Source organism: Prionailurus viverrinus, chromosome B1, assembly GCF_022837055.1.
Source record: "Prionailurus viverrinus isolate Anna chromosome B1, UM_Priviv_1.0, whole genome shotgun sequence".
Taxonomy (NCBI): Eukaryota; Metazoa; Chordata; class Mammalia; order Carnivora; family Felidae; genus Prionailurus; species Prionailurus viverrinus.
Window position 1 is genome coordinate 105,030,416 of NC_062564.1, and position 12,416 is coordinate 105,042,831.

At 39.2% G+C, this 12,416-nt stretch overlaps 1 long non-coding RNA gene across 2 annotated transcripts in view; it reads right to left on the reverse strand.

Moving 5' to 3' along the window:
* The window catches only part of LOC125164223 (uncharacterized), a 135,502-nt gene that overhangs the window by 118,272 nt on the left and 4,814 nt on the right, over nt 1-12,416 (reverse strand). For both annotated transcript variants that reach the window (XR_007151687.1, XR_007151688.1), the window contains exon 2: nt 9,506-9,646. This is a non-coding gene — a long non-coding RNA (uncharacterized LOC125164223). The remainder of the gene's footprint in view (nt 1-9,505; nt 9,647-12,416) is intronic.

Sequence of the window (12,416 nt, forward strand, 5' to 3'; positions counted from 1 at the left end):
GACTTCCAATTCAGGGTCTTTACATTGCACTGTCCAAAGGGTAATCCAGAAAGATTTAATATATTCTGCAGTTTAAAACAAAAATTATTAAGGGCTTCCTCAGTTACAGCTTCCAAACTAAAGTAATAACAAAGACCTGTCTACTTGAACAATCCCTTACACCTGCTTTTCTTTATTCAACAAAAAACAATTTTTTTTTAAATTTTTTTTTTCAACGTTTATTTATTTTTGGGACAGAGAGAGACAGAGCATGAACGGGGGAGGGGCAGAGAGAGAGGGAGACACAGAATCGGAAACAGGCTCCAGGCTCTGAGCCATCAGTCCAGAGCCTGACGCGGGGCTCAAACTCACGGACCGCGAGATCGTGACCTGAGCTGAAGTCGGACGCTTAACCGACTGCGCCACCCAGGCGCCCCCAAAAAACAATTTTTAAAAAGCACTATGCAGCAGACATCAAATGTTCAATGATGAACACCCATCAGTAGAGATATTTAGGTCATTAAGAGCTTCATCGAATGAATTCAAATGTTCAGGTTCATCTTCGGTCTGAATCAGAACACCTAGAATATCATCATCATCTTGTAGGGGTAGAGTTATACTTTTATATTCAGTGTATGCTAATATGCAAGATGGTATATATCTATGACCTTCAGGCCCAATGACTTACGTTCAGCCTATTGGGTAAAGCAGACATTCCTGGAGGATTGACTGGGAAAAAAAGAGTAAGCAAGGCAGTGGCAGAAGATGAAGAAAGTTAGGGGACATGGAACAAATTGATAGTCACAAAAAAAAATTAGTGTTCCAGGGAGGTTCTCATCATAGAATATCTACCCCCACTAAGAATTCTATCAAAATAAAGTATTACCAGAAGCACTCCCTTCTACAATATCTAGATTACCAGAAAGAAAAAAAGGGAATTTAGCATGATGTATAAATTTGTCAAGTCACCAAGGTGTATACCTGAAGCTAATATAGCACTGTGTGTCATCTATACTCAAATTAAAAAAAAGCGGAAAGTGGGGGGGGGGGGGCTTAAATACCTGTCCAATAATTGCTGGTGAGGGCTGCTGTTAAGGGAGAAGAATAACAGAAATTTGAAATCTGGAGGAGCAGGAGGAAGTTCTCCCCAGATCTCAGTCCAGTTTAAGGCCACATCACTCAGACTACAGGGGTATAACTGGTTATTTTCAAACAATTCTTATACACTCATTACATTCACTGGAGAAAATACCTGAGAGCCAAAGACTCTGTTTCTTCACTCAAAAACAAACAAAAATCCAGGGCCTGGCTGAGCCTGGCTGGCTCAGTCAGAAGAGCATGCAACTCTTGATCTTGGGATCTTGAGTTTGAGTCCCATGTGGGGTGTGGAGATTATAAAATAAAATTAAAACAACAAAAAAACCCAAAAGTCCTTTTAGTGAAGGAGTTTATGCTTAATGCCATTTCTTGGTTTGCTTTAGATAATTTTTTATACAATATATCAAGATTAGCAAGGGTATCAAAGGACATAAATATGACACAGGACTTCTCTTCAACACATCCTTAGAACAGAAAAATCTGAGTGAAGACGGAGCTTATTTCACGTTCCCAATCCCCACTGGCTGTTAGTTCTGTGATTCCATAGCACAATGTGTTCACCAATATCATTATTCTGTATTAAATTTGTTTGACTGTCTCTTCTAGTCTGTGAGGTTTGGGAGGGCTAGGATAGAGAGTTATATCTATACTCCACCACACCCCTTTAACACAAAGTAAACTTCAACAATTGTAGTTGAATAAATAAATGGGACCTGCTAAAAAGACTCAGCCTCAGCAAGCCAGCCTTCACCATCCTGTGTTCTGAGAACTTATATATGGAAGCTCTACAGAGGGAACCAGTTCTAGTTATTCCTTATATCCAGATAACCTTATTCTGAACCAGGTCACCAGTACCCTGGTCATTTATTAGGCTAGCTGATGCAAGGACAGTCAATCTATAATACTTGAGAGCAGCCTATAATATGAGAATTTTGTCCGAGATCAATAATACTAATTAATTAAACGAGTTAGAGTCTCTCTTGGAAACCTGACTTCAATATGTGGAAAAAGTCATCAGCTAGTAATGACGGGCAAAAGTTCAAAGGCACAGAAGAAAAGGCAGACAACAGAGACCATGAGGCAAAAAGGGTCATGATCGAGTTCTGATAAAAAACTGGATAGAAGAAAAGAGCATGAAATAGTAGGTTTTTAGAGGTAGAAATGATGAATTCTTGCTTCTGGTGGATGAAAGTATAACTTGTTCACCACAGCATCGTTGGATCCTGGGTGGCCAAGAATACATACTTCTTTAACCAAATATGAACTACGCACCTACTATGTGACAAATATGACATGCGTTTCAGTGGTAAACAAGAGAAATCTATTTTGTTCCCATGGAGCTTTGAATCTAGCTTAGAAGCTTAGAACCTAGAAGTAGAATACTGACATTGAACAAGTAAAAACAACTGTGATACATGTTATAAAGAAGTAGTGTAGATTTTCATAGAAACATGCAACATCTTAGATTATATTTTCCATTGGTCTATTTTTTTGCCAAGATGACTGATTATATAGGCCTTCCTGAATTCAAAGAGGCCTAACACACACTTGAGATTCTTTTCATTCTTATTTTCATTTGTAACCATACATGAAAATGCTAGTTCCCAGGGCCTACAAAATCTTCACAATACAAATTTGCTCCAAAATACAAAGAATAAACTGTAAAATCTAAACAATTGTTTTACTCACAGAATACATTCAGATGCAGTTCAATGCAACTCTTACTACCACAAGTCAACACATATGGTGTTCACAATATGCTAGATGTTGTTCAAAGTGCTTTATAAAAATCAGTTCACATTAATCCTCACAATTCTATACAATAAGAACTAGTGTTACTATACTCATCTTATAAAAGAAGAAACTGAGGCAAAGAATGGTTATATAACTTGGCTAAGGTTAATAGCCAGTAAGTGGCTATACCAGGATTTGAACCTAAGCAGTCTGGTTTTAGAGTCTAGAGGTTCTAGAATCCAGATTCAATTTAATTTGATGTGATTATGTAGGCAAATTTTCTTCCAAAATATCATTCACCAAATATTTATTGAGCATTTATTATATGTAGGTGCTTATCTAGCTGTTAGAGATACAAGAGTGAACAACAACAACAAAACCCAAAAATCCCTGTCTTCATGAAGGGGATACAGATAATATACAAGTAGTAAAATATGTGGTATATTAGATGGTATAAATGCTATGGAGAAAAAAAGTCAGGAAGAGGGATGAGGAGGAGTGCCAGGGGTGAGATGGTGGGTACAATTTTAAATAGGGTGTTCAAGGACCATAACCTGAGTAGGTGATGTTTGAGCAATAACTGAAAGAAGCGAGGGAATGTGCCATTCTAAGTGTGCCTTACATGATATTAGGTAGAGTAAGAGTCCTGGGTTTGGATCCTTGGATGCATGACAGTATTAAAATAGCCCTGGAGTTACATTTAGTGACTTTCTGGGATTTGCAATATAAAGGGCCTAACTAGCACATTCTATGAGGGCTCCAAGTTGCTAGCTTAGGAAGAGCAGAATAATGAAACTGAGCATTATTAAAAGAGCCAACAGCCTCTGCATTTATTTTGAGCTGGAATTTGTGTAGGAATACTTTGTGAGTTGGCAGTGTTGAAAACTTCATGAACTTTATTCTTCCCAGTTTCTAAAGTTGATACAGTATTCTACTCTGCCTGGGTTAGAACTGATGTAGTATATTCTATAGCTGTTGAGTGGAGTATCCCATATATGTCTATTAGGTCTAATTGATTTATAGAGTTGCTCAAAATGTCTATTTTTTTTTTAATTTTTATTAAAAGAGAGAGAGAGCAGGGGAGAGGGGGGAGAGAGAGAGAGAGAGAGAGAGAGAGAGAGAAAGAGAGAGAGAGAGAGAGAAAGAGAGAGAGAATCTCAAGGAGGCCCCATGCCTAGCACGGAGCCCAACACAGGGCTGGATCCCATGACACTGGAATCTTGACCTGAGCCAAAATCAAGAGTCAGACACTCAACTGACTGAGCCACCCAGGTGCCCCAAGATCCCTATTTTCATACTGATCATCTGTCTAGATCTTTTACCCATTATTGAAAGTGGGATATGGAAATTTCTTTTTTTTTTATTTTTTTTTAATGTTTATTTATTTTTGAGACAGAGCATGAACAGGGGAGGGGCAGAGAGAGAGGGAGACACAGAATCGGAAGCAGGCTCCAGGCTCTGAGCCATCAGCCCAGAGCCCGAAGCGAGGCTCGAATTCACGGAGTGTGAGATTGTGACCTGAGCTGAAGTCGGACGCTTAACCGACTGAGCCACCCAGGCGCCCCGAGATATGGAAATTTCTAACTAGTATTGTAGAACCATCTATTTCTCCCTTTAATTCTGGCTTTGTATTCTTCATATATTTTGATTAAACATTTGCTTGGCTGTTGTAAACCTCTGACTATTTCCCAGAGTTCTGACAAACTCGTTTCAAATAGTTTCTGCCTATTTTTAAATGTTTCTGGAGGCATGGCATTGCCTACTCCACCAATTTGAACACGGGTCTCCCAAGGTGACTTTTTGACACAGCTCTCACCAGAGCAGAAAAGAAAAAAAAAAAAAAAAGTAAATATGTCTTCTAACAGGACATATTTATATATGAACATAAAAACTGACCCTCTCTAGTAGGGGCTTCTCTAGCAGGGGTCATTCCTGCATCTATCTCTTCCATTCCATATCAGCCCCTGAGGAATCATAGAACTCCATGAAAAGTAGTTTGAAAAGCAGTATTATAAGCCATTATACCCCTTCATAGTTATGTGTCTGTTGCTTATGATCTGATGTTAGAAACAGTTAAATAATAATTAATTTGGGGCTAAGTTATCTCTTGCTTATTTTTAAACTTACTTGTTTTCAAAAAACCTTCTTCCCAACTTCTAGTGCATTTTCATTGAGAAAATTTGGAAAATACAAAAAAGCACAGAGAACAAAATGATCTGTGATGCCATCTTTCAGAGATAACTGCTGATAATATGTCAACATTTTTCATGTTTACAAAATAAGTTTAATAATGGTTAACATCATATATATATATATATATATATATATATATATATATATATATATATAGCAGTTATCACCTTGGCATCCATTTACTTAACACTGTTATTCCATTCAGGCCTATATTAATATCACCATGTCTACTCTTGGAAGCCTATTATATAATTTTATAAGAGAAGACTTGTCAAGTATTGACTAATCTTTCAATCTCCAACTCAATGCCTGTCCCTCCTACACCTTTCAATGAAACAAAAACAGGTTGATCACTCAGTTGATTAGTATAATGAGATTTCTAGGTTGTAGGTTTCAACATCTTTGTCATCTATGCCTACCAATTTAAGCCTTGCCCTACTGAAGTTGTTTTGAAACTTTAAAAAGAAGCAGAATGCCTTCTTTATATTGAAATGAAATCTTTCATGAAACTCTAAAATTTAAATAAACAAAACTGAGCTTTTGTGGTTGAAGTGTGCACATGTGTGAGAAGGTAGGTGGAAGAGGATAGGTAATTTGTTCACAGTCAATCCTGCTCAGACTTCCTAACACCAAAACCATGATGCAGGACCTCAGGACTCTGGGACAGAGTGAACATCACATTGCTCTGCTAAATGTCCTCAGTCAGTACTGCTAATGAATTAAATGACTACTGCACCTAAACCTTTGGTTGCTCAGACAGAGCCTGACACACAGGAGGCATTTAAAGAATATTTATTGAAATTAAAGACAAGAAATCCAAAAGGGGAGAATGGATTAGTGTATATCCATTACTACCACTGGAAAAAAACCTCAGAAAGCATCCCCACTGAGAGTGGTAGATCAGTAGTGACATATCTTAGTGGTATCATTATACTATTATGTTAAAACAGAGCTAATTCCACAAGTATTTTTTTTTACCAGGATTGTATCAGTGGTTACAGAACACAACAAAATATAATTGAATAAATATTTAATTTTTCTATGTTCAAGGTACTGTTGAAGGACTGTGGAAACTACAAAGCTGGTAAAAAAAATATAGTTTCCCTTCTAAAGGATACTTAATACTCTAATAGGGGAGAAAATTTATATAACGTTGTGTTATAAAGCAAGCCAGTGTGCCAGACAATATGTCAAGAAAATTTTGACGTTTTTTGAGTTGAAGGTAAAAAAAATTTGGAAAAATGATCAGCCCAGGGGATAGCCTCATCAACAGGTGGTTGCTATACAATGTAGAGGATAATAACTAATGCAAAAGGAAGGTAAGAATAGTATGGAAGTAAATACTTTACTGCCTTGATCTTGAGAAGTTAACCCTCTCCCCAAGAAGAAAGCATGGTATATGAAATAGGTGGAGACAAATTAAATGTGAAGTTTTCACAACTGGTATGTTAGAAATACTGAGAATGGAGAAATCAATGTGATTTCTAGAGGGAAACTTTATGAAGTTGGCATTTGAATTGAAAAACGATGTAGAGGATTAGGATAGAAGGGGAAGTATTACAGGTTAATGAGTACACACATCAAAGGCCAAGAGGAGAACAGTTTCTCTGAGAAAGAAGGAAGATAGCAATCTGGCTACAGCAAAAGGTGTTTGCTGGACACGAGTTTAGCTGAGTAGGGTGGAGACAGACTAATGGTGGGATACATGGATGGGAGCTGCTGAAGGCCAAGATGAAGATAAAAGGGAAGCTGCAACAAATAGCAATTAATTGTGATGACTATACAATGCTCAAAGGAAACAATAATAGAAGTGAACAGCAATGATGGTGGAAAAGAAAAAACAGACAAAATTCCCCAGAAGACAGAGAAATAACTTGGTGTACCAATCCACAGAGTTATTGGAACACTCATTCAATTTGGAAAGGAGACAAAAATGCAATGAAGATAAGAAAGGGGTAACTTAAGAAAAATCCATGTTTTCAGATGACAATTAGCAAAGTATTTATTTATTTATTTATTTATTTATTTATTTATTTATTTATTTACTGTTGGAAAGGTTACTCTATAAAATTAGTTTAACTCCTAGGATAATCATGAGGATGATTTATTACACGGACATACTAACTCAACAGCTGTCTGAAGAAATCTGTATTATCACCTTAGGTTAAAGCATAATTTATCACTCCCTCTTAAGAACTTACTATACTTGAACTTCAGAAGTTTGGAATGTCTTCCTAAAAAATACCCATCTTTGGCCTGATGGTAATGGCATGCTCATACACTATCTTCTCTACCCTAGCTCCAATCAGATGAATTGTGTTGACACTATTGTGAACATGACGGATCACGGTTGCAGTATAATAACTCATTCTGTAGTTTCTGGTACATATTTTTCACGGACATATCAGGCAGAAAGGTTTAAGGGAAAATGCTAAGCTCCCACCTCACTAACAATGTATCTGAATTTCAGTAAAGTACTTTCTTTGAAATTAAATTGCTTATAATTTAAGGAACATAGTGAATTCTACCACCATACTCCATATTCATTTCTGTCTATCAGGTAGAATAATCAAGAATCACTGGAATTTTTACAGGGGTGAAGTCTGAACAGGTGACAGACTCTTTCCAGTGAATTTAGTCTACATGACCCCTCTCTGTTTGTATTAATTGTTCTCCCAAATGTGACAGACCTTCCTACTCAAGAAATCAGACCCTAGTACCAACATCCTCTCACAGATGAACATGTGACTCTTTGCTAAGGACAAGTTTCAAACCATTTCAGAACTTGTTCAGTTTATGTCAGGCTATTTCTACATTTACAATTTCAATGATTTTTATCAATCCTATTTCAATAATTAGAAGTAGTTGATTCAATCTTGCCACTGAAAAGAATGCTTCCATCATTATATGGGTAATAGTTCGCTTGCCTCCATTAATTTTTGTAAAGTCTCAGTGTCACTATGATCAGGGTCTTTTCCAACCTATTACTAGCCTATAATCTGGGCTACATCACACAGTCTAGCTAATTTTCAGATAACAGTCTTCTCATTCCCCAAAGCTATAAAGCAAAAGGACAATGGTATTTTTCTTTAAGGCAGCAGACTATATTTGTCTCTATTACTGGGTAATTGATTTGGAGGCAAATTAAAGCAAGTGTAGGCACCTGTAGAACAGCATTAAAAATGCTGGATTTGTGGGGCGCCTGGGTGGCTCAGTCGGTTGAGTGCCCGACTCAGGTCATGATCTCGCACTCCGTGAGTTCAAGCCCCGCGTCGGGCTCTGTGCTGACAGCTCAGAGCCTGGAGCCTGTTTCAGATTCTGTGTCTCCCTCTCTCTCTGACCCTCCGCCATTCATGCTCTCTCTCTGTCTCAAAAATAAATAAACGTTAAAAAAAAATGCTGGATTTGGAATCAATTTTAGGCTTTATAATTTTTTTTTAGTAACTGTAGACTCTGTACTCCTTTTGTGTCTCACTTTCTAATTCTGTAAAATGGAGTAATCACAGCTTCAAAGAGGTTTTATCAAGATTTAGTGGCACACAGTCATACCTTCATTCATACTGCACGAAGAGAACCACTCAATACCTGCATTTTCTGAACAATCCAAGATTCATAACATGACAGGGGAGAAAATATTTAAAATGGGAGCCACCAGGGAAAATCCAGGCAGTATAGTGAAGGAGTTCAGAGCATGTCACCCCAAAATATGCTGTTTTAGCATATTGATTATTTTCAGTTAAAGGAGCTTGAGAAACAGCAGGTACAAGAGGGGCACTCTGACCTTCCTTATTCTTCCTGGCAGGAGATAAAACTCCCATGTCAAAGATCCCCTCCCTCTACCAGGAGGAAGAAAATCATTCCCCTCACCAGAGATGGGGAATCACACTGAGAAATCTGTACGAACAAGACTTGTTACACTAATGCTTATCCTCCTAGTCATTTCTCCACAGTTTACTACCCCTGGCCCAAACTCCTTGGCCTTACTTGGTTCTTGTCTAAAAGATATAAAAGCATTCTGTTCTGGTCACTTCTTCAAGTCTTCATTCTCTTGTGAAGGTTGTCATGTACATGTAAAAACAATTAATAATAATAAAACTTATATGCCTTTCTCCTGTTGATCTTTGTTTGTTTGTTTGTTTCTTTCTTTCTTTCTTTCTTTCTTTCTTTCTTTCTTTCTTTTCTTTTCTTTCTTTCTTTCCTTTCTGAGAGAGAGAGGGAGAGAGACAGAGAGACAGAGAGAGAGAGAGTGCATGTAAGAGGGGGAACGGAGCAGAGGGAAAGAGAGAGAACCAAGCACACTCCACATTCAGGTCAGCCTGGAGCCCAGCTTGAAGCTTGATCCCATGACCATGAGATCATGACTGGAGCCAAAATCGAGTCCAATGCTCAACTGACTGAGTCACCTAGGTGCCCCCCTCCTGTTAAACTTTCTTATGTCAGTTTAACTTTTAGGCCCTGCTGGAGACACAAAGAGGGTAGGTAGAGGAGCATTTTTCCTTACCTACAGTTTTGCTGACAAGGATGGGATGTCAATGGTTGTACACTGCTCACTCCAGGGCCACTGCAGCTGAGAGATCCTGGGATCTCTGACACAGCCAGCACAAGGTAAGAATTCTTACCAGTTAGTCTCCTGGATCTCTGCCTGCAAGATCCAATCCAACAAAAGTATTAAGAGTCTCTCCTCATGTTTTACCTTTTCCAAATTTAGATTAGCAGAAGAAAACACTGGTGTGAACTAGTTCTTTAGGCATAGTGATTTGATATTTTCTGTTATGAGTATTCTTGTTTTTGATTTCCAACAGCCGTTAAAAAAAAAAAAGGAAACAATCTCTCTAGACCCAGCACCCTCAGAGGGTTCACTCCCTTCTCCCCTTCTGTGGGGCAATACCCTCCTGATAGGGTCAACTAACCCCAAGGTGCACCCCAGAGCTCACCATCAACCTCATAGTAGAGGATCAGGAACTGGTTCTTAACTGACACTGATGTGACTTTACCATCTGTTCAGAGGATTTTATCTCTACCTGTCACCTCTGATTCTATTCAAGCTTTCAGTCTCTGGGCAACCTATTTCACTGTCTATATCCTAGGCCTCCCGGATAACTTTAGGCCCTCTTAACACCCATCATGCCTTTCTGTTTTCTGACTCCTCCCCAGCAAATCTCTTAGGTAGACATTTGTTATGTAAATTTAATGCCACCATACAGTGTAATGAGAAATGTGTTTTTATTTTCCTGCATCTGACCAAACAGCAAACTTTTTTACCCTAATGGAAACCCATCTCAACTGAAAATCTTCTGAAGAAGATGCAATCTTAAAAGATATCCCAACTAGCACCCAGGCCTCACATGCAAATGAGGTTGAATTGTTACAGCAACAGAGTTGTGCATATTACTGGAAAAGGAGCAAACTTCCCCCACGTGTAGCCCAGTGCTGCCCTCGTTAGTGCCCTCGTTAGTACACAGGGAGGCACTGAACCTACTCTCTTTTACAGCAGGATATTCTCACTTCCTCGCTTTGTAACACTACAATCTTACCAGTAAAGAAAGAGGGAAACTGGATTCAGACTGGATTCAAATCTATTAATTTAAAGAACATCTGAGAGCCATTAATGCCTTTGTAATTCCTCATCACTCCAGAGTCCCTAATTCAGCTACCATTCTTATCTCAATTCCTGCTGACCCAGCCTGATTTACAGTAATTAACCTCTGCTCCGCTTTCTTTTCAACTCCATTGCACCCTAACTCACAATTCCTCTTTGTATTTACATTTAGAGAGAGACAATTAACATAGACTGGTATACCTCAGGGACGTTGCAAGTTTCCCTCAATATTTTTCCAAGTCCCTAATGCCAGGGTAGATTCCAAGGCTCTACTCTTGTTCAGTATGTTTATGATCTTTTACTTTGTAACCAAACTAAGCAGCATGCTCTTATAGTAGCTGAAAGAGGCCATAAATCCTCTTAAACTAAACTTATAGGGGTACAAACAACTGTTACCTACTAAGGACATGAGATACCTCAAGTCATTCAAAAGCTCACTCTCAAATGCCTTGAGTCAGTTTTGCCCATCCCTCTCCCACAAATGAAAAAACAGCTATGTAAATTTCTAGAGGCAGCTGGCTACTGCCACAAATGAATTCCTAACTTTGCTGCCCTGGCTAAATCTTTAGAAGCCTCCTCCTGGATACTACTTCAGAGCTCATTTCCGGGCCCTCATTAACCTCCTTGGAAGGCGTAAAATTAGCACTGTGAACACCCACAATTCTCAGCTACCTAATTTTTTTTTTAACGTTTATTTATTTTTGAGACAGAGAGAGACAGAGCATGAATGGGGGAGGGGCAGAGAGAGAGGGAGACACAGAATCGGAAACAGGCTCCAGGCTCCGAGCCATCAGCCCAGAGCCCAACGCGGGGCTCGAACTCACGGACCGCGAGATGGTGACCTGAGCTGAAGTCGTACGCTTAAGGGACTGCGCCACCCAGGCGCCCCTCAGCTACCTAATTTTGACAACCTTTTTTTTTTTTTTTTTTTTTTCCTATAGTGCCACAAAAATACTGGGATTGCTATGGGAATTCCAGGAAAATCTTTGCCTCTCAGGTAAGTCCTTCCTGTCAGCTGGATCCTGTGACAGCAGGCATGCCCTCATGCCTGTGTGCGGTAGCCACAGCTGCCTCTCTAACTGATAAAGCCAGTTCCCTGAGATCAGGCTCCCCATTCACCTCTATGTTCCTTTATGTTCATAAGACACCACACCTCTCTACGTGGTGGCCTCTATTATCCAACCCTTCTTTCATCTTCCATCACTGTAACACTTTAAATCTGACTACTCTATTATCCCTTCCTTGATAATGGAGAACATCACTCCATTCCACAGAATTACTTTACAAATATAGAAACTGTCTCAGGGTACCTGGGTGGCTCAGTCGGTTGAGCAGCCAATTGGTTTTGGCTCAGGTCATGATCCCAGTGTTGGCAGATCAAGCCCAGCATTGGGCTCCGTGCTGAGTGTGGAGCCTGCTTCAGATTTTCTCTCTTTCCCTATGCCCCTCTCCCCTACTCACATGCTCACACACTCTCTCTCTAAAAAACAAAAACAAAAATTATCTGAAAGCCATGAGAGGATCTCTTAGATACCACCCCTTTACACAACCGAGACTTAAGTTCTATTTTGTGATCGTTCCTACAGAGGAAATTTCTGGGGAAACATAATAACTGGCTGTGCCATAGTTTCCCCACATAAAACATCTGAGGCACACTCTCTGCCCACTGTAAAGTTAGTTAGCCCAAGGTGCTAAACTCATCAGGCTGTTGACACAATCTGGAAATCCTGTGGATTCTTAACCTCTCTTGCTGGTACTCCTCTCGCCAATGGGGATATAATTGCTGCCCTATACATGCTATTCACTTCCCTGC